Here is a 22,644-nt window from a genome sequence, read left to right as displayed (position 1 = left end):
GGGAAGGAGTTGCTGACCATTCAGTCCTAGGTTTTCTGCTGAAACTGCCAACAGGGCGGCTCGGTTCTATCCATATCCAGTGTGACGGGGGGCTTGTGGTGAAAGGAGGCTTGTCCACTAGCTACTGTGCTGCTGCGATTGCCAACTCGCCTCATGCAGGCAAGGGTGCTGGAACCAGAGGGAGCAGGTGGGGTGGGAGAACATGTGTTCTCCCCTTCCTTTGTTTAACCGACGGGGGCCCATGGCTGCCCCCCTAGAGGAGGATCAAGAGTGGAAGCCACTCACAATTGAGCCAGGGCCAAGAGAAGGCCATTTAAAGGTAGGCCAGGAAGCAATGGGCTTAATCTGTAGCATGGGAGATTTAGGTTAGATATTAGGAAAAACTTTCTAACTCAGGGCAGTTAGGCTCTGGAATAGGTCTCCAAGGGATGCTGTGGAATCCCCATCTTTGAAGGTCTTTAAGAACAGTTTGGACAAACCCCTGTCAGGTTTCCTTGATCCTACCTCAGCACAGGGGGCTGGACTAGAAGACTTCAAGGTCCCTTCCAGCTGGACATTTCTATGATTCTACAATAAGTGTTCCATGAGCTTGTGGGTGCTTTGCTACCTGATTGGAAGGCTTCATTCCTCTGAACTCTGTGGATCATGTGGCCCTTGCCAATACACCTGACAAGCGCCTTGGTTTCCCCAGTATGGCACACGGGGGGGCGGGCAAGAGGGGCGGCTTCAGGTGCCGTGCACAGTATGTTTGCAAATATACCCGATTCTGGCCACCTCCTCCCTCCAGTTAGCCAGAGACTGCAGAGGAGGGGCAGCAGAATGGGTGGGGAGAGTTGCTGTGATGCTCCCTTGCTGAACAATCCAAGTGGAACCAGGCACTGAGCCTTCTACAACAGCTCCAACAGCTCATGTGGTGCTGCTTCCAGTCCATCCTGCGGAAATCCTTCCTCTACTCCAGTGCACGGAGCCTGCTGGTAAATGGGGTGAGAGAGTCTGGATGATCAGAGGTGAGGGACGGCAACAGTTCTGCAAAGGGGGAGCTGTGGGAGACGAGGGGTACTGCTGCTGTGCGAAGAGTGAGCGTAGGGCACGTACTTCTCCATCTCCTTTGTTATAGCGTTGGTGTCTGAAATTCCATCAGCTGTCAATACCCTTCAGTTACTCCAGACCTGGGCTGGATCTGATCCAGCAGCGGAAATGTTCCCACTACTGATTACCAATTTGCTGAGCCACCTGTCCTCCTTTCCCCAGTCTCCCCTGTTCAGGCATTCTTTATTGCTGTGGATGTTTTACATGTGGTCTGGGAAAGGATTGTCTTGCATTAAGGCCAGGAGTCAGAGGTAGCCTCTGTTCCATGCTCTGCTAGATACTACTTGTGTGACCTTAGGCAAGGCTCTTAACTGCACAATCCAGAAATGTCACAAATAGAGTGTGGGGAATAATCAGCAGCAATAGATGACGTTTCAAAGGAAGAAGCAACCCTATGAATAAATAATGTACATGGAGGAATGCAGAGAGCGTGGACCATCGGCACAGAATGATCTCTACATAGATATTATACCTAGATTCTACAGTGACAGTGTGTTAAAGACCCATATATTGTACGCAGTGTTGTTGTAGCCATGTCGGTCCCAGGATATTAGAGAGACAACGCAGATAAGGGAATGTCTTTTATTGGACCAACTTCTATTGGTGAGAGAGACAAGCTTTTGTGCAACACAGAGCTCTTCTTCAGGATCTGAAGGACCCACCTGTCTCTCTAAAGACCCCTGTGGCATCAGAAGAAGTTTTATGCCAGAGGCTGCATTTGGCCCCAGAGCAGATGCTTCTGAATTATCAAGAGAGACAAATTAGGCTGGGAAACAGCACAGAGAGCAGTGTGCTTCTCTTAAAAAAGAGAAGTCTGAGAAGGAGGCAGGATATATTTTTAGTGTCAAAGGGTCTCTGAAGCTCTTTGCTTTTGCCACATAATAATCACAGGTGTAGCAGCTGGCTATGTTATTTAATGCGTGCCTGTTTTTTGCAAACTCGTCTTTACACAGCTGGGTGAATATCTCAGTTCCTCAGAGCGTCCTGAAGTAACCCTGAGAGACTAGTAAGTGAGTGAATATGTGGTCAGCGCAGTGGAGAGGAAACACTCTCATTGGGGACACCTTCAAGGTGGTGTGTCATATGTTTGCTGCCTGGAGAGACTCACAAGCCTCCCTGAGACCTTTAAGCTGCGCCTCATATAAAAGGCAGACATCTAAGGCGTCTCAGGCTGGTTTAACTTCTCACGCGTTGCTTTTTTCAACTGCTGTAACGTAACCTAGGACCTAGATGTTGCTCTTCTGCATGCTATGGTCCTGCACCACTTAATGGTGACAACTGGTGTTCTGCTCCAGAAGTAGAGGCCTTTACCCCTTGGGCTCAGGGAGAATCTCCATTACCTGGAGCAGTATTAGGGCTTATGACCTAGAAGTGAGCTCGCCTGCTATTTCATCGAGCAGAGGGCAGTGGTGAGCCATAGGCACTAGCCAGCATGGTTCTTTGTCTAAGCCACATCAAAGAGCTCTTCTCTGGAGTTAAATCTGCTGCAGCAGGGGTGCTTAAGCTCCAGATCTCTGAGCACAGAGGAGACATTTGAGCTGAGGTAGGATGTTGGGGAGTGGGTATCAATCTGCCATCAGCATGGGTATTTAGTACAGGGAAGAGGAAGCTGGTTCCTTTTTCTGGTTCCTTTTTCTAGTTCCTTTTTCCTTATTATTAAGTCTTTATATATTCATCTTTTCTAAGACCTGGAGCCTGAGACCTGATTGCTAACAATCAACTCCATCTCTTTTTGACTCTCTCAGCGCCCAACTTGCCTGTCAATTAGTTTATTCTCTCTAGGTTCTTATGTGATCTTCTCTCCTTGTTAGTATCTTGAAGTGGAGCCCAAATCAAAACCCTAGACCAGAAAATGCCAAGCCCAGTAGTGGTTCAAAATCTGCAAGTGAATTTTGCGGTGTGTCTCCATCTCTACTTACTCTGATGTGTGGGTGGTGGCAAATTTCTGTCAATTTTTTCCCCCCATTGGAAATTTTTTTTATTTTTTATTAAACGTTTTCTCAGAGAGGATCTGCTTTCCCTGAACAGTTATTTTTTAAACATCAGAATGCCCCAAAACTTGAGAACCAACTGTTTCAATCTGGAAAAACAATTTTTTTTCCAGACAAAAGCTTTTTGGTTTTCAGCCAAAAACTTTTGGAACCCCCCCCTCCGGCCCCCCCAAGATCCGCTAAAACTGATAAAAATGTTGACAGAAGTTTTTCAGGTTTTGGTTTTGTGACGAAAAGTCAGCATTTTCTCTGTGTGTGTGTGGAGGGGAGCGGGGCAGGGTGATGAAAGCCTTTTCTGACCAGCTCTAGTATTTAGTGCCAGTCGTATGCTCAGGCAGGAGGGTTGCAGTGATATGACTAAATCACTTTCTAAAATAATTGATTAAACTAGTCTGATTTTCTTGTGTAGACAAGACTGTTTGTACTGGGTTCTCTCCTCTCTGTTTTCTTTTCCTGCCCTCTGCCCCCTATTTCACCTGGGGAATGCAGGAGTGCAAAACAGCTCATCTTGGACCACATGCTCTGGAAAGGTGAGCCTAAGCATTGAACTTTTTGTGTGGCTGCTCTGCAACATAACGGAACCTCAAAAAAGGTATGGCTGCTGATTTAAGCAAAGGAGAGTGCTGGTTACAGGGCTGTCTGCAACTGTGTCCCCTTTCATGCACCTTACCAGGTGTCAGGCCCCATGCCTTTACCTATTCTGGGGCAGAATTCCACAATTCTCCTACAGTACTTTGTGTATCCACTGTACTTACCCAGTAGGACCAACTGGGTTCAGACACCTGCAGTTCTTTCCTGTGGGAGTCTGTGACCAGTGATCAGACAGCCTTCTTAAAACTGAAATAGTGTCTATTTTAACAGTAGGAACAAAGTATTAGAGAGAGAAAGATTTGAAAACAACCACCAGTCTGCACACATCTCCCTTACCTAAAGTCTTACAATTCCTGGGTAGCAACTGGGGCTGGCCTCGCTCCTTCAGACATCCCAGCAGATGCCTGTGTGTCAGTCAGATTCCCCCATACAAGTCCCCACTGAGTGTTCCTTTTTAAACTGCTGTACTCCTTTGGACATTCTGTCTCCCAGGCCTTTTCCTGGCTTTGTATCTTAACAACCGTCATGTGTTTGCAGAGAAGATCCGTGTCTGGAGCCATTCTTTTTCCTTCCTCTATGTTTTTCCTTATAGCCCCCTATTAAACTACACCAATATATGTGTCCAGTAAACCTCCCCATTACCTGGTCAATATACAGCATTTGTAAATTATTACAGAGACGCTCCAACTGCATCACAGTATACAGACCTCTTAACAACTGTCAGGGTGCATTTAATGCAAGAGGTAATTGACTCTTTCTGTGGAGTTTCATCCTGAGTCTTTATGCAGCCATGACTCATAACAGCACAGTTTGCTATAACAATGACAAAAATCAGTCATCCTCCCTACACAATTCCCACACCATCGCTACCCAGCTTCTCAGGGGCAAGGCTGGTGGAAAAAGTAGTCCTTGCAGCATGCGCTGAAGGCTGTCAGAGATATAGAATCATAGAAGTGTAGGGCTGGAAGGGCTCTCAAGAGGTTATCCAGTGCAACCCCCCAGTGCTGAGGCAGGACAAAGTGTACCTCAGGAAAAAATACAGCACCTGAGATCCTCAGGTGGTCTCTCATCCAAGTACTAGCCAGGCCCAGGACAGTTTAGCTTCTGAGATCAGCCAAGACTGGGTGCATTCTGTCCAGTATGGCAATATAGGCATAAACTTAACTTATGCACAGAAAAGCAGGCGACTTGTCCAGAGTCATACAGCAGGTCAGTGGTAGAGGCAGGAATAGAACTCAAGTCTTGTGATTCTGTGTCTAGGGCCTGATCTCCTAGGCCATGCCTGACTACATTTTTACTTTTCAATCACCCAAATACAGCACTGCAGCTGTTTGAACTCAGTATCTCTGGCCTGGTAGACAAAAGCCTTACCACTAGGCCATCCAGCTGCTTAGATGCAATCAGGAGGTGAGTTCCAAAGAGCAGAGCACTAACACAGACCTCCCTGCCAGCTTCCCTGTCTCTCCTATGCCGATAGGGCTTCAGCTTCATTTGCTAGGCATCCTTGTATTAATTACATTCCCCTTTAACAGACAAGGAAACTGAGGCACAGAAAGGTTGAGGTTGGGATTTTCAAAGGAGCTTGAGGAAGTTAGGTGCCCCTCTCCACAGTTTCGATTTCCGCCTTTGGAACAGCTCACTTAGGGGAGATTTTCAGTGACAAGAACTCTGTGGCCTAACGGAGACTAGAATTCAGGTCTCCCCTCTCCTAATCCTGTGCTTTGAGTGTCTACAGCACTGTTAGACTGACCAGCCTCATTCCCCAGGCACTCAGGCTGTTCTGGTAATTCATGTATAGCTGGAACTGCCTTCTTCCCCATTACACAGCACCACGCAAGGAAAGGATTTTGTCCTTCATTGTTTTACCCAATATTGCGCTGGAAAAAAGTAATTCCCCCCTCCCCACCCGTCCCCCAAAAAATTCTGCAGCTCATTGAAGTGATTTCACCATCTGTTCTAAACACGGAGCTGGAGGTGGGTTGTGGGAGAGGAACAAGAATTGTTTTTTCCTGTTGCCAGGTACCAAGGAAACACAATAGGAAATGCAAGCTCAGGTTGTCTACAGCTATGAACTTGCTGTGCATTTAGTGCATGACCTGCCTGCACTTTCCTGCGGCACCTGTAAGGTGTTGCTTCTTTTTCAGTAGTTGGGCAGAGCCAAACTTTAGACCTCTTTTCTGAAGTTACCTCCAGTAGGAATGGACTGGAGAGGCAGCTTCCAGGTGTCACAGGTAAAAGAGAACATCTAACCACTTAGTCTTGGAATGTCATTTTTGTTTAAAGAATATGTATAGAAGAAACAGGAGTTGCCTTGTACTATACTTGTCCAGGAATCAACTAATGAGGACCCAGTGGAAATAAAGTTGAATGAAATTAACTCTTAAAACACTACAACTTTCCAGACAAGTGACGGCTTAGCAGGATATGTGAAGGTGTACAAGTTGGGGGTAGTTATACTGTGTCGTTGATTTTATTTAAAGTGGAAAAAAGTTTAGGTGAAGGCATTTTCCTCAAACTTCAGTCACTTGCTCTGGTACCAGGCATGGACATTTTCAGATGACTAGGCAAATTAGAGAATGATCAGGGCCAGTCTACTCTCAAAGTTGAACCAAAATAATAAAATTGGTTTTAATTCACAGCTTTTGTTATGTCACTGCAAATTTATGTGTAGACACTTTTTTTTTTTCAGAATAAAAGTGTCCTGTTTTGATTTTACGTAAGGCAGTATTCTGAAATGAGCACCCACAGACAGATGTGCACCGAAATAATGAAAGGAGTAAATTAAAACCCTTTTAGTTATGTTGGTGCAACTTTGTGCGTAGATCCAGTCCTTATATGTGGTGAAAATGGGGATTATGCAACAGAAGTTGGTATGTAAACACGCTAGATAAGATTGCTCTCTGTGAGTGCTGTAATATAAAAAATATTTATTTATTATTTACTATTTAAGTTCCAGCAGTGCGCTCAGTGCTGTAAAAGAGACAGACATGAACATAGTTCCTGCCTCAAGCAGTTTACATTCTAAGGGCCTGCTCTACACACATATTGCACCAGTTCACTAAAATTGATTTAGCTATGGGTGCAACCATCCCATGTGGAAACACTTAAATCAGTGTGAGTGGATAACTTTGATTTAGCTTAAACATATGCTTTAAGTGAAGTTCCAATTACTTTAATGGGGCTCCTACTTTACTTAAAGTTAAGCATATGCATAAATGTTTTTCTAAATCGGGACCTAAAAGACAGACAGACAACATGACTCACTGGAAAGCTCAGAGGAGAAAGATGGCTAGAATTTTTTAAAATTGTTAAATCACTTTTTGTGGGCATCATGGAAGATAATAATGAGGAGTGATTTGAATGGCGAGAGGATGGTGGCTTGACAAACTGGGCTTGGAAGGGAAATCCCTGGATAAGGGGCATATATGTTATATTATCAACACAGAAAGAAGTGAAGTTTGTGTACATATTGCAGTGTGCAAGGGGTGATGTGGTACAATATTTTCAGAAGAGAAATTTGCCTTATTTACAGCACCTAGTGCCAACATTGCAAAGAGAGAGAAACTTATTTGCAAACTATTGATATGAAAAATTTCACTTGGTCCAAAAGGGTATGGTAAAGGTACATATGTGGGGATGGCTTTTGATATATTTTAGATACAATATTTATATCTAGCAGGCATCTCCTGTATAGCTTAGTTTGTATAGTTTCCATATCTGGCTGGGGGGTGGGGATGTGTGTGTGTGAGAGAGAGAGAGAGAGACCTGTAGGCACATATTTTCTATATATCGTCATTACATAATCTGCTTCTAATATAGGGAAGAGCTCTGTATTCTTGTTGGGGATGCACTAGGTGTCCTGTGTATTGGGGTGTGTGGCCATTTGCAGTCAAAGGGAAGAAGCCAGTTAAAAGTTCCATGTCCCAAGCTTGCCACCCCATTGCCATAGTAAATTACTGCAGGAATATATTCAGGCCATGTACATGTTAAGAAGCGGTTGGTTTTGTTGACAGGTCTCCCTTGTTGCCTTGTCTAATAGCCCAGCAGGCTGTCAGCTGCCAATCTGGAATCTGGTGGTGAGCAAGGGGTCACAGGCCCAAACCAGAAAGCCTTCAAGTAACTTCCCCAAGCTCTTGGAAAGTGCCAGCTGAGTTTGGTGTTGATTATTACAGTTGTATGGAGACAGTTACACAAACAGGTCTGTGGTTTTATTCTTGGTTTGTTCTAGTCAACAAACAGTTTAGAATCTCCGATCAGCGTGGGTAATATTTATTTCAGATGTAACACAGTAATTAGTCCCTATTATTACAACCAGGATGTCAGAAAAGCTGTCCCTAAAGACCGCAACTATTTTGTTTTAGGCTAAAAAAAATAAATAAAAGGGTGGGTAGGGCGGTGGAGGTACCATAGGTGGAAAGATAAGAAAAAAGAAAACCTATTAGGTCTTATTTCTATCTGTGCAAACTAATCATCTCACCACTGGGGCAAAGCACTTTACAAACATTAACAACATTCCTCTCAGCATTGCTGTGAGGTGGTTAAATACTGTTGTTCCTACTTCACAAAAGGAGAAACTGAGGTAACAAGTTTGTGAGTTGTCCACAATCACAGAAGTGGTCAGAAGAGAGCTGGTGAAAGGTCTTTGAGATGGGGAATGTAATTCACTATATGTTTGTGCCTAGCACAGTGGGGCTCTGACCTGGTTAAAGCCACTGGGCACTACTGCATTATAAACAACATGTCATAATAAATATAAGTAGTGATAATATTTGTGAGTCCTTGCTCCCGCTCCTGCTTAAACTATGCCTCTGTGAAACATACCTGTCATTTTTAACAATATGTTTAATAAACTAAAAACTTAAAAAAAAATATTTTTTATTTATTTATTTATTTATTTATTTTTGGACCAAAGTTTGAGTACGAAATCTTTCTGTTACCAAAGATGGTTCCTTTTCTTCCCAGCACTGCCCCCCGGGACAACAGTTGCAGTTTTCCCAGCTGCTGTGTGAACATGTGCTGCTTCTTCATGAATTTCTTGGGTGGAAATTCCCCCTGGTTCACCAATGGAAATTTCATCCTTTTAATAGCTAAACTAACAATTTTTGTCTTGCCAAAACACTTTTTTTTTTTTTAATGAAAGTCTTTTCACATAACTACCTCTTCCCCCTCAGCCCTTTGGCATCAATGACTCATGCAATGGCGTTTGCTGCTTATAAGTGGTTTTTCAGGTGGTGGGAAAACTTCTTGTAACCTCTGTCACGAGCAACTGTCCATTCATGCATAACTCTGTATAGTTTCTGGTTTGGTTTGTTACATACTGGGTGTGGTTCTTTGCTTAAAAAATTCAGCATAAAACACCTTGAACTTTAATTGGGTTTTTTTAATTAACAATCCAAAGCAAGCAACCTGTCCAGGCCCCATAAGTCCCAATCCTACAAGCTGTCCTGTGCAGGCAGACACCTGCACTTGCATGGGTTTAACAGGGCGCTGTGCATATCAGGGTCCACCCCAGAAGGAGCTTCCAAGATCTGGGCCTTAATGGAAACAGCTAATAAGGACCCCCAAAATTCCAGAGCTAGGAGTTTCAAGGGCAACTTAAATATTGAAACACAAGCCAAGCTTTCTCTGAAGCCCCAGCTTTACATTGGGTAACCACTCTTACATTCCTTGTGCACCCTGTTGACTTCAACTGGAGTTTTGGGTACGTGATGATTGAATGCCTCATCACTGCTGATATCAGACAAGGGCTATATAATCCTCCAACAGTAATTTTAAGAATAAATACCTTGGTTTATTTGAACAGGCCGTTGCAGCTCATGATGGAAATTTGTGGTTTTATGGGTCACTTACTTTCTGCAAAAATACTCCCAAGAAATTTGGGTTGCAAACCACTGAAAAGAAAGTTGTGGCATCTGTTAATCCTCGTTGTGTTTAGTACCTGCGTCTTTGAAGATCCTCAGCAAAAAAAAAAAGGAGTGTGTGTGAGAAGCATTACTGACTTTCTTATCCTGGGGGGGAGGGTTAGGGAAATTGGTACAATTTCTAAAGGGATAAAGAAATTAACAATGTTATTTTCTGTGTTCACATACTAATGCTTTCATTTCAACAGCGCTGCCCTTTGACGATCTCAGACTACTGTATAGACATTAAGACTTACAAAAAGTCCTGTGAGATTTGGAAATAGTTTCATCCCTATTTTGCATATGGGGAAACTGAGACACAAGCAGGCAAAGTGACTTGCCCAAGGTCACAGAGTGTCAGTCCTGGGATTAGAATTCATGAGCTCCTGACTCCCAGTTCCCTCTGTGAAAAGGTTAAACTAACTTTTTTTTTTTAAATTATTTTTTGTAAACTTGTTTTGCCTCTTGTTTTAGAAGTGAATAACTGACACTATGCCTTATGCTGTTAGTCCCTCATGTATCAATAGAAGTGGGTCAGTGGCTTTTCCACCCCTTTTTTTAACATGTGGCTAATAAATTCCACTCTGCGCTCTGAAGTGCTGCTCCACTGTCTGTAAAATCAATGCAGAAGTCAGTTTATTTTTTTCCTTTAACGTTCTATTTTGGCACACTCACTCAGAGCTGGTTTCTCCAACAGGGTTTCAGAAGTTACATTCAAAGAGGTATCAAGCAAGGCCTGATGGTTCTTTTCTCATTTTACTAATCCAAACAAGTTTGGGGGACTTTTTCTTTAGAAGCCTTGTGCTATCATCAGTGATCAATAAGATAGGAATCTCAACTGTCTTGTTCCAGCTAGTTCAGGTCAGTTCTTGCTGCTTATTTTTCTTCTGCTAATATTGCTGGGGTAAATTGTGTAGTCTTTTTAAATCCACAGTGTCCACTATCCAGCCACACAACTTGAGCATTGTTTTCCCCCTAGGAATAAACACTAAAATGTGCCATTCTGTCCTTGAGACAGATAAGGTATTTTTCTTGTCTTCACCTTCCTTCTTCCTGCCATTTCTACATCCTGTTTTGTTTCAGCATGTGTTTTGATTCAAGGATGCCTTTTAGATGAGACTCCATCTAGGCAAGGTCATTGGAAGCTCATGCTGTGTCCTTCCCAGTACGTGTGCTGGTGGCATGGTGCTGTATAACCTCCCATGGATATAGGCTTGGTTCTGTTACAACCAGCACCTGGTGCTGACCTGCTGCTGCTGTTGAGTTTTTTCCCCTATTCCATCAGTCACTTTCCGCAGAGTTCACGGAAAGATTCCTTTCTTTTGTTTCCATTTTGATGTTTGTCCAGTGAATGAACAAAAAACCCACCAAGTCCTTATCATCCATATATATGCTTCTCTAGAGCTCCTGGCATCCTCCCCATGGGAAAAATTATAAACTAGCACAGAAGCTAGTGAGATCACCCAGCTGACCCCAAGTCTGGTCTGTGCAATAACCATTGCTTTTTTCATTTTCATCGTGACCACATTCAACACATCTCCTTCTTGGGAAGGTTACCCAAGAGTAAACACAGAGGAACGGAAGGAACTAAATACCAGCTTCTGTGTACGTGCTTCCTATGAGCAAACGGTAGTAATGGAGCTCCGCGTGCACCCCAGAGAAGACCCACACAATGCAGCTAAGAATGGAATCCAGAATAAAATACTAAATGCCAGTTCTTATGGTCCTCTTAGCTGTAGAATAGCCATTGAGTACGCTTGTAACCTTTATGTCCCTATTCGTGGTGTTCATCATGGTCACCTGACCTTTCCCTGACTGTAGTCAGCGTGAGATATACCTTTTTGGTTGTGCTTTGATTGACTGCCTCAACTCACCTTTTGTTCCTTGGTGCATCTGCAGAGGTCAGAAGGTCATTTGCCTTTGAGAACATACCACAGTGAATTCTCTCCCTTGCCCCCTCGCAGCCTCCCAATTGCTTTAACTAGAACAAAGATTTTTCAGCAAAAAGAGAGATTCCTTTATAATACCAATTAATTGGAAGCTTTATGTACTGCAGTTTAGCAGCCAGCTTTCATGCTTCCCAGAGCAGCTCTCTTCTTTCCGTCTGTTCACATCACCTAACCCTGGTATCCTTTACAATGAGCTTTGAAAAATCTCCCTATATCCACACGCTCTCAGGTGGCAACTGGCTTTACCCTCAGGACTACTGATCTTCCTTCTCATTGCTCTCAAACTCATGTCTTAAGCGATCATTAGCCAACACCTTTTAAATACTTCCAGTTACGCATTTCATTCCGTTGCTGCCTCAATACCCTAATTACTCATCTACGCTCACTACTCACCTCCTTGATCCTATGAGTTGTTAGGTTTTGTTTAATTTTACCACTACTCCCCAGTACAAGGGATTTATACCGCTGTAAAACAAAACAGGCACCATAGCTCTGTGGCTGGGGCACTGGATGGGCACTCAAGACCTTGGTTCTATTTTTCACTCTTTTGCTGTCTGCCTCTATGATTTTAGGGGCAAGTCACTTCTTTGTGGCTTCATTTCCCCCTCTGTTTAGAAAAAGGGTGTGTGTAGGGGGGGAAGGTTACAATGATTACTCACTTTTTAGAATACTTTGAGAGCGGTAAAGGAAAAGTGTTGGTTTTTGGTTTTTTTGCACATTGGTGTAGTGCAGATTATGGACACCCTCACCTATGAAAAAATTAGCTTGTAAAGCCAGCAGCTTTTGTTAGTTGGTTGGTAAGTGTCTTGCTTTTGGGGGTATAACCAGCCAATGAGCATTTGTTCTGATGATGCCTCTGATTTGTTGTGTGCTATCACTAATGTGGTAATTCAAAATTCAAATTTTGGAGCCAGATCTGAACTTCCCTAAAGGCGAAGGGATAGCTCAGTGGTTTGAGCATTGGCCTGCTAAACCCAGCGTTGTGAGTTCAGTCCTTGAGGGGGCCATTTAGCGTTCTGGGGCAAAAATTGGGGATTGGTCCTGCTTTGAGCAGGCAGTTGGACTAGATGACCTTGTGAGGTCCCTTCCAACCCTGATATTCTATGGATCTGAGTTCTAGTTCAGTCCCATTAATAGTTATTTTTTCCTGTATCATTAAATAGTCTGGTCTGGGAGGTGGAGGTGGGATTAAATTAGCTCCACCTTCTTACTGCTTTCTGCAGGGACTGTCTAAAAAAGTTCATGTATGAAGCTTCCTGTAAAGTCCTCATTGGACTGCTCTGCTGTGGCATTTTAGGTGCTTAAAGGTGGAGAATAGGGAAGCCGTAAATGTGAGAATGAATGTTCATAGCAGTCTGAGGAAGAAAAGTGCTACAGTATATACATGACAGGTTTCAGAGTAGCAGCCGTGTTAGTCTGTATTCGCAAAAAGAAAAGGAGTACTTGTGGCACCTTAGAGACTAACCAATTTATTTGAGCATAAGCTTTCGTGAGCTACAGCTCACTTCATCGGATGCATGTAGCTCACGAAAGCTTATGCTCAAATAAATTGGTTAGTTTCTAAGGTGCCACAAGTACTCCTTTTGTATTTCCTTAAGTTAAGTATCCTCACACCTTCCTGTCAACTGTCTAAATGGGCCATCTTGATTATCACTACAAAAGTTTTTTTCTCCTGCTGATAATAGCTCATCTTAATTAATTAGCCTCTCACACTTTGTATGGTAACTTCCAACTTATCTGTATGTCTATATCACTATAAAAAGAACAGGAGGACTTGTGGCACCTTAGAGACTAACAAATTTATTTGAGCATGAGCTTTCGTGAGCTACAGCTTACTTCATTGGATGCTCAAATAAATTTGTTAGTGTCTAAGGTGCCACAAGTACTCCTTTTCTTTTTCGTATATACATGCTAACTATTCCTTCCCCCTAACATCTGGTATAGAAGAACACAGTAAAGTCCTAAGATTTGCAGGCAACTCTCTTAGGCTCTGCTCTGTGTTTATGTTCCTGACCCAGGAGAGACCGTGTGGTGCTCCAAATTAAGAATGGATGTAAAAGGCAGCAGTGTGACACTAGAACCGATTGCAGAGACTCAACTTGAGGATGGGAAAAGAGAATCTAGAATAATGGTCATCATATCTTAAAATACCAGTACTGGTGTACTGTCCATTGGCTGGCTGTAAGCTCCTCTGAAGAAGGACCTTATCTTCTGTGTGTTTGTACTCTGAGAGGTGAGCTGACAAGGTAGTGGACGTCTTGCCTCTGTGACTTCCAGATTGCGTTATTGTAATGCACTCATAGACTTTAAGGTCAGACGGGACCATCATGATCATCTAGCCTGACCTCCTGCTCACCCTACGCAAGCCTGACCCTGCTACGAATCCAGTGGCAAAACCACTCTTTTGACTTCAATAATAATAATGATTTATTTATTTATTACCTAGATCTTATATCGTGCTTAAATTAGAGTGGGAACCAGCTACCCTTGCAGATCCACTGGAAATTACAGCTGATGCAGAATGTGGTTGCCAGCCTGTTTAATGGTGTTAACCCCATGGAGAAAATAGTAGCAATTCTCCAAAGAGTGTGATGGCTTCCTGTTTGCTTTGTGGTGCAATTAAATGTGGTTGTGGTTTTTTTTGTGTTTTTTTGGGTTTGTTTTTTTTAAACTCCTGGCTATTGGAGCTTTGACACTGGCAGTTCTGTGTACAGGTTATAAATAAAATTATATGTGATACTTTTATAAATCCCTATAGGGGTTGGGTCCTGGGAGCCCATATGTCATTTCTCTCCCCATGTTCCGCCATGGTAGCTGAGAGCACTCTTGCTAGCAGTACTTGGAGCTGAGCTGTAATAATGTTCTTCAGCTGCCCCTGCCTGCCTGCTCTGTCTAACCTTTAAACATTGGATGAGTTTATTGTAAGCTTCACAGCAGAAATTGGTCTTGAGAAGGGATTTGAAGGAAGGCAGGTTAGCAGCTATATGGATCCGTTCACAGAACATGTTCTGTGCATATGGGGTGTTGTGGGAAAAGCAAATGAGCAGGTGGTTATGGCTGACATCATTGTTTGGAACAGAAAGGGTAGAGAGCAATGTGAAAAGAGGCTAGTGGATAAATATGGAGGGAAAGAGCTGTGAAAGGCCTTGATGATGAAGACAAAAGGCTTGGACTAGATTTGGTGTAAGAGGAGAACAAATTCAAAGAGGAGGGTGTAATACATATAGTCATACCCACCTGTGGTCACAAGATAGGTGTCTCCTGCCTTGAAAATATACTCTCGATTTGACTTTGGTGATCATGCAGCAGCAGCCCATGATCCAACACACGTACTTACTGTGTTTCATTTTCTGTAGGTGGGGGAGCTGAGCTCAGGGCCTTGTTTATACCAGAAGGACTCAAGTCAAGGTATCTTGCAATATGGGCCAACAACAGCATGAGTTGGAGGGTTTTCATTAATCCTTTCTTCCTGGCCCACACCAGTAGCTTCTTCTATCATAAAACCCAGTCAGGCAAACAAATGGTGTCTTTAATGTTGCTCACAAAAAGGTGGGTCTTTTTGTTTTGCTTTTAATGTTCTCGCTTGTGGCTATGTGCATATAAAATAAATTTTGTCCCCAGTTTAGAAACTACCACACTTCTTTCACACTTGCTCAGTCTCCAGAATAATCAGTTAAACACAGGTGTAGACTTGAACAGTAGTTGTAACAATGTATGATTCTGTTTTCAGGAATGTTTAATAAACAGGAACACAGTAGCTAAATGGACTTGGCTCAGACCATGTGTATTCGCCAAGTAACAACATGATCCTTTCACATCACATCCCCTTCCTACTGATTTGTTATCCTAACTTACTATGTCATCTTTGTAAAATTTAGCTTGTACATTCTCTGGGGCAATGGACCATGTCTTCTATGTTTTTTCTGAAGCCCTAAGTATTCTTTTGGTCTCTATAAAAGAATTAACTCTTGAGTTACTGGAGTAATATGGAATAGAGAGCAAACCAAAACTTACCACTCCTTTCTCTTGCTGTCCTGGAGTTCTTAGGGTCTTACCAGTGTGGGACTGTAACTATTTTTTTTTTCTCCTTTCAACTCCCCTGTCTCCCACAGCCCACTTTTCTTTGTCCAGTGTCATGTGGGCCCCGCTGGCAAGTGTTTTGTTGTTACCATATACTGCCACAAGCCCATGTTGTTGCCATGTACTGCTGCACATGTGATAGGCAAAAATAATGAATAGAAAGGCTGTTACAAAAAAGCAGAACAGAAACCAGAATTCCTGTAAACTGTCTGTTAAAAATATCTCAATACATGTCAGGGCCTATGGTTTAAAACTGAGAGGCTCAGAATTTAAAAAGGTCGGAATAAAATGTGATATCTGGATTTAAACAATATTAAAGACAAGATGTTCTGTCTAACTCTATGATTGATAGTGACATTTTGTACTTATGCTAAGGTTTTGGTACTACCAACCCCAAATGTAAAAAATGATGAGATATTTTTAAAAAATATCTTGGGGATATTTTGGGGATTCTTGCTCAGTCACACACTTCCAGGAGTCTGGGACTTCAAGAAAAACATCAAGTGTTGTGAGATTCATGGTAAAATCACAAGAGCTGATAACAGTGAGAGTGGGATAATGCTCTAACATTTATAACATAGAATTACTCTCTTTCTACTCTGATCGACTATTGTAACATAAATAGAAACAAACCATAGAGAGGTAGGTCATTAGGGAACTAAGCAAGGAAACAGGAATCAGGAAATCGGGGTTCTGTTGTTGGCTATTTATTATTTAACACCCAATGCGTCAAAAATATGTTTTGAACTTGTAAGAGCGGGAGATTTTCAAATGCACATATGGCAGTGAGCCATCTAACTCCCGTTAATTTTCCATCAGAATTAGTAGCCTAAATGCCATGTGTGCATTTGAAAATCTCTCCCAAGAGCCACTGACTCTCTCTGACAACTCAGGCAAGTCACAGACTCTTTGTGCCTCAGTTTCCCTATCTGTAAAATGGGGATAATGGCAACCTTCCAGGGGTGTTCTGGGGCTTGATTCATTCAATTTATACTGAGAGATCCTTGAACAGAAGGCACTGACTAAATGCAATGAGCTGTTATGAAACAGTAGCTACAGTACGTGTCTATCACAAAGCTCTCAAATGTATCTCGTTTTGATGGATGGTACTCATTTTAGTTACCTACTTTCCACGCAGAGTTAGTGTCCCCTCACTTTTAATTTTGAAAATTAATTGTAATTAGGAAAAATCATGTAACTGAGATTATAGAAAGCTATTTTCAATAGAGGAATGAATCCCGTATCAGTTTGTTTGCTCTGTGAATAATTTTGTGTGTGTGTGAGAGAGAGATTCGGGATGTTTGTGCTACATTGTGTCTCACATTTGGGCCTTGGAAGGCTCAGAGGTACTCGCCAGTCATTGCCCTCGATTTCTAGCACAAACTTGCAAATGTGCATGGTACAAAACCTTCTCCTTCAACCGTCATGATGACGATGATGGAAAAAATTAATGTATTACTTTCAAAATAATTTCTCTGGTTCCCTTCTGTTGTTTGTCACACTTGCTTTGTTGCATTTTACTTTAAGCTAGGCTGCAAGCTCACTGAAAGGTAGAGGGTGGATGGTCCTCACTCTGTGTTTGCAGGAGCACCTGGCAGGCCAGGGCCCCACTCCTGATGGAGGCTGCAATAGTCACCAGTATAGGCTGGTAGAGTTTGACAAGGCTCCTGTGGCAATCAGTGCTGTGGTAATCTGGGGGACTCTCTTTGCTGTGGGAAGTTCCTGGCCAGGTCAGAGTCTGTCTGGATAGGGATGCTCCTGGGGGTGGTAGGTCTTGCAGGCATTCAAGGGCCAGATCTGGCCTGGGGCGGGGATGTCACTGGGTTTGCCCAGGCTCTCACCCCGGCTCAGTGTAACCCCTTGACTTCGTGCTGCAGGAGCTGGGCCCCCAGCTGCCAGGTGGGGGCTTTGCCGGGGCGTCCTTGCCCCCCTGGGGCCGGGCCCTTTGCAGACGGCCCCTGGCGCCCTTGCTGCCGAGCTGGGCGCTTTGCCGCCGCTCCCTGCCCTGCCCTATCCCTGGGAAGAGGCGGAGCCGCGCGCGGGGGCCCAGCCCCCCGCTCCCCCTCCCCGGGCGGGGACGGCGGCTGCAGCCGCGCCGCTACACCGGCGGCGGGCGGGCGAGCGAGCGGGTTCATGCCGGGCGGGGAGAGCAGGAGCCCGGCCAGGAATGGGCACGGAGCCGGCCGAGTCAGGTCAGTGGGGAGGGGGGGAAGCCCCCCCCCAATGCTCTGGGGGAAAAGGGGCCCCCTATGGCCGGGGGGCGCAGCCAGACCCCTGCGGGAGGGGGGAGCGCTCCCCACTGCGCCCCCTTCCATGCACCCCGTTAAAGGAGCCGCAGTAAACGACCCGGACTCCTCTCTGCAGCACCCCGGCCTTGCCCCTCGCTGGCCTCCCCGCCCCAGGCTCCCTAGGGCGGGGGTGGGCCCTGCCGGCGTTCCTGCGGCTTTGCCCTTCTCTCCATCCTTGCGGGCAAAGCTGCCGGGCCCGCTGTCCCTTTCCCTGCTTCCTCCTTTAGTCATAATCCAGAGCGCTGGGCCGCCTTCCGCTCCTGTGGGCTGGTCCCATCCTCTCAGGCAAAGCGGTCTTGGGAAGCTGGGCACCCATGTACTCCTGCTGCCCTTTGGCTGCTTAATGCCAGATGTTCTTGTTCTTTGGACTGAAATGAATATTTCATTTTTCTTGTGTGCGGACTCCTGCTGCTTGAGATTTTTCTGGGCCACTACATGGTATTACTCCCATCAAGAATTCAGTCGCCCTGCCTAGAGAACATGAAAGCCTACCAAGTGTTCATTGTTAAGATGCCTTTGCTAGACACACAACAAGAAGACATGGAGTTAAAGTCAGACTCTGATTTTAAAATACGCTTCCTTCCCTCTCCTAGGAGTAGCCGTTTAATATTTTTGCCTTGTGTGATTTTTGTAACCCAGCATGTTCATTATGATTTGTCACATCCAATATATCAACACAGTGCTCTGTTTCTAGGATATGACATATTCTCCAATAAGATCCTCCTCCTTCCTTTGAGTGCTTTATCGTCTCAGTAGCGTGAACTCAGTCATTTTTGTGTGCTGATATTAGTATGTGATATTAAGAAATGAGGTGAGTTTGTTTCCAAAGCATCATAAGCGATTATGAGGGGTTTTTGTTGCAAGAGGAAAAACAAGCTTGAAGCAGTGTGTCCTTTTGTGTGTGACAGCTTTGACTGCAACAATTGTTTCAGACTGGTCTTGTTTGGATTGAATGGTTAGTGGTTTTTACTGTAATACTTGTTGAAACAATTGGAAGTATTTGCCCCTAAAAGAGACATCCCCTTTAGGTAAGTTAAACTGTTTTAATGCCCAAGAACATTTGCTAAACAATCTACATTACAATTAGCTTATCATACTCTTCAGAAACAAAACAGAAAAAGGGAAAAATGCTTTTTATAACAAAGCATTTTGGAGAGCAGACCATTATAAGATTATATTTTTTGTAGGGGTGTGGGGGGGAAGGAAGGCAGGCATCATTGAAGAGGAAGGGCTGGTAGGACCAGACATGTTTCACTTCCCAATGTTGAGTTTTTGGATCCATTTCTTATGTCATCTGGTTTCTTTCTGCTCCCTCTTCTAGACCATTTATAGCTCTTTTCTGTTCATAAATTTGTGCTATCTAGAGAGGAAGGTCCACTAGGTCCTTTCATACCCATTCCCTCCTTGATCCCCCTCCCCCCACGTATTCAGGATTGATCCCTGTTATGCACTTACTAATGTTTTATCCAATCTAATTTTAAATTCCCAAATTAAAACTAAAGTGTGTTTCAATGGCATCCAGTCATCACCCTCCCAAAATTTCAAAGATTTTTAAATCCAGAAAGGGTACATTGTAATTATCTAGTCCGCTCATAGAATTTCACTTGGTAATTCATGCATGAAGCACAATAACTTGTGGTTAGACTAGAGAAAGATATCCTGTCTTGATTTAAAGACTTCAAGTGATGGAGAATCCACCACATTGCTTGGTAAGTTGTTCCAATGGTTCCTCCTCAATAACAATTTGGGCCTTATTTCCAGTTTGAATTTGTCAAGCTTCAACTTCCAGCCATTGGATCTTGATGTGACTTTGTCTGTTAAATTAAAGAGTTTTCTAGCAACAGAAATCTTCTTTACAAAAATTCCACAACTTCAGAAGAAATCCCAAACATTAAGAAGTCTGGAAGTAAACAGTTAAGGGATGCAGACAGTTTCCCATTGCTGTAAAATCCTCATTATTACCCCTGCTTGATTCACCTCTGCCTATTGTGTTCTTAGCTGTGGAGTTTGAATTATGTGGTTTGATGGGGTATGAGGAAGAAGGTCTTTTAAAAACTGAGATATGTGTACGTCTCATGTGTGTGTTGAGGGAGGGAGCCAAAAACAGAGAAAGTTGGTTCCTGTCTGGTATAGTTAGAAATATGTGGAGGCTTCTTTCTTTTCCACCAGTGAGATGTATTGGGTTTCTGGCTTTATCAATGGCCCATACAGGGATTGAAACATTTATTTCAGAAACGTCTTCTCTCTAATTAGATGCTTTAATTCATCACCAGCTCCACCAAACTCCAAATTGAGCTCAGTTGAGCAGGAATAATAATACCTTCCACTTCTGTCGTGCCTTTCATCAAAGGATCCCAAAGCGCTTTACAAATATTTAAGACTTGCAGCATCGCTGTAAGGTAGATTGTGGTATTTCTGTTTAACTTCGGGGGAAACTGATAAGCAGAGGAGTTAGATAATTTGCCCATGGTCGCACACAGAGTCAGAGTGGGGAATGGAATCTAGGAGTCCTGATTGCCCAAGCCCCTGCGTTAACTGCTGGACTATGCTGTTTTCCCCTAGACATGCTTCCTCAAGTAACACTGAGAGCTCAATCGCTTCACTATGAACACATCTATTGCATTGTGACACCCAAAATCTTTATACCCAGAAAATGCTCTTTGGTCCCTCTAGACCAGTGTTTCTCAAATGCAGCCACCATGGCCACATGCGGCCACCAGGGGCTTTTCTTGTGGCCACAACCTCCTGGGCAGTGATTGGGGATGGGGGCAAAGCAACGGTTCCTTCCCTTGGGCTGCAAGGAGGGGTTCGGCCCTGCCCCCCTTTGGAGCCACAAGTCCAAGAGGAGCAGATAGCTGGTGTGAGTTCCCCACCTTCCCAGGGGCAGTGGGGTTCAGGCTTCCGGCTTCAGGCCTGGGGTGGTGGGTGGCGGGTGGCAGGCTCCGGCCACGGGCTCTAACCTTGGGGCTTTGGGCTCTGGGTTTTGGCTGTGCAGTGGCAGGCTCCTTTTCCCTGGCCCCTGGGCTCATCACCCCCCTCATCACCCTTGGCCCCTGCTGCTGCCCCCAGCCCCTCACCTATCCATCCCATCACCCTTGGCCCCCGCTGTCTCCCCACCCACCTCCCCATCCAGGGCTTAATATGTCTCCTGGCTTGCCAGGGCTGAGTAAGTCTGATGTGAAAAGTGGTATTTGTATGTTTGTAAATATCACTCATCACTGCCTCAGAGCTAGATAACCAGTCTGCTGCTGTGAAAAGTGATATTAAAAAATATACAAATATCACTTCACAGGAGCAGACTTTCTAGCTAGTAAGTCTAAAAAACCCTCCAAAAACCACAACCAAAAAAGCAAAAAAACCCAACAACAACAAAAAAGACAAGAACATGCAAAACACCTTTTTGTGTTTCTATTCTGTTTAAGTCCAGTGAAGAATAGACACAACTGTACATTATTATTGAGTGTGCAAATAAAAACCCTTCGTAAATAACTGATTTGGACAGGTATATGTGCATATTTATTTGTTTTTCCTAAATTAATTATTTTAGGGAAAATTGTAATAGTGGCCACCAAAAAATTTGCGGTGAGAACCCCTGCTCTAGACAGCTAATTTTCCTCACTATTCTTCTGCTGTTCTCTTTAACTTCTCCAAGCTTTTCCCTCTACCCCCTCTCTCAAACCCATTGATTGTGTCACTTCCAGGATGGTGCATGATGTTTGGCTTTGGTATTCTTTTTCTAGATGATTTTTACCTGATCTCCACCACCCCATCCCCCACTTTCCCCCTGCATATGCTTGTGGTTAGATTCAGGGGTCTGGTATTTCACTCATGCTTGTCTATTAGTGTAAGTGAGGGTGGATCAGTTTGATATTCTTCTTCCTATTTATTCTGGAGCAGGAAGACCTATAGTACAGCAGCCTGTTATGCATAAGGACTTCTTTTCTGTCTCCCCTTGCTGACAGCCCCTTCCCCATTAGCCATACGCACAAACAAGGTTAGTTCCAGTCCAGATTATATTAGCAGAGCTCTGCTTCCCATTGTTTTCCCTTGTGAGCCTCTAATGGCTGTATGTGTTTGTGTGAGCAGTGTAAAGTCTCTGGGGACAAGAGTTCCTGCATATGAGAGAGCAGGATTAAACCAAAGGGTAGAAGTGAATGCTTTGAGGCTGACCTTGTGGTCCTTGTGTAGATAAAATTTCCCTCGACTTTAGCGAAGGGTTTGATCTGCAGGACTGAGACGTCAGGCAATGCAGTATTAAATCCACGTCATGTGGGGTGTCTAATGAGACTCCATGGTCACTACACTGATGTTCCTCATTGATATTTTGACACTAAGAGATACCGAACAAGCAATGGATAACATCAGCTCTTCTGCTATCAAGGAAGGGAATCATTGTCTAGTGTTCAGAACAAAGTACTGGTGGGTCTTGACTCCTGATTTAGTTCTTCTGCTGTCTTGGACAAGTTGAATTGGACCCCTCTGCTTCAGTTTAATAGTTTTGTGTTTCAGAGTAACAGCCGTGTTAGTCTGTATTCGCAAAAAGAAAAGGAGTACTTGTGGCACCTTAGAGACTAACCAATTTATTTGAACATAAGCTTTCGTGAGCTACAGCTCACTTCATCGGATGCATACTGTGGAAAGTGTAGAAGATCTTTTTATATACACACAAAGCATGAAAAAATACCTCCTCCCACCCCACTCTCCTGCTGGTAATAGCTTATCTAAAGTGATCGCTCTCCTTACAATGTGTATGATA

At 43.8% G+C, this 22,644-nt stretch overlaps 1 protein-coding gene across 3 annotated transcripts in view; it reads left to right on the top strand.

The window, feature by feature from the left end:
- Positions 1–855: 855 nt before the first annotated feature.
- Positions 856–22,644, top strand: part of PIK3CD (phosphatidylinositol-4,5-bisphosphate 3-kinase catalytic subunit delta) — a 66,224-nt gene continuing 44,435 nt past the window's right edge. The window contains exon 1 of one of the 3 annotated variants that reach the window (XM_037881471.2): positions 856–1,007. The gene's annotated coding sequence lies outside the window, so the exon portion shown is untranslated. Of the gene's footprint in view, positions 1,008–17,632; positions 17,793–18,700; positions 18,844–22,644 lie in introns of those variants that run through there. The other 2 variants (XM_037881470.2, XM_043531591.1) reach the window with 2 other exon arrangements.

Source organism: Chelonia mydas, chromosome 18, assembly GCF_015237465.2.
Source record: "Chelonia mydas isolate rCheMyd1 chromosome 18, rCheMyd1.pri.v2, whole genome shotgun sequence".
Lineage (NCBI taxonomy): Eukaryota > Metazoa > Chordata > Testudines > Cheloniidae > Chelonia > Chelonia mydas.
The sequence above is the reverse complement of the archived record's forward strand: the minus strand, read 5'-3'. Positions and strand labels throughout refer to the sequence as shown.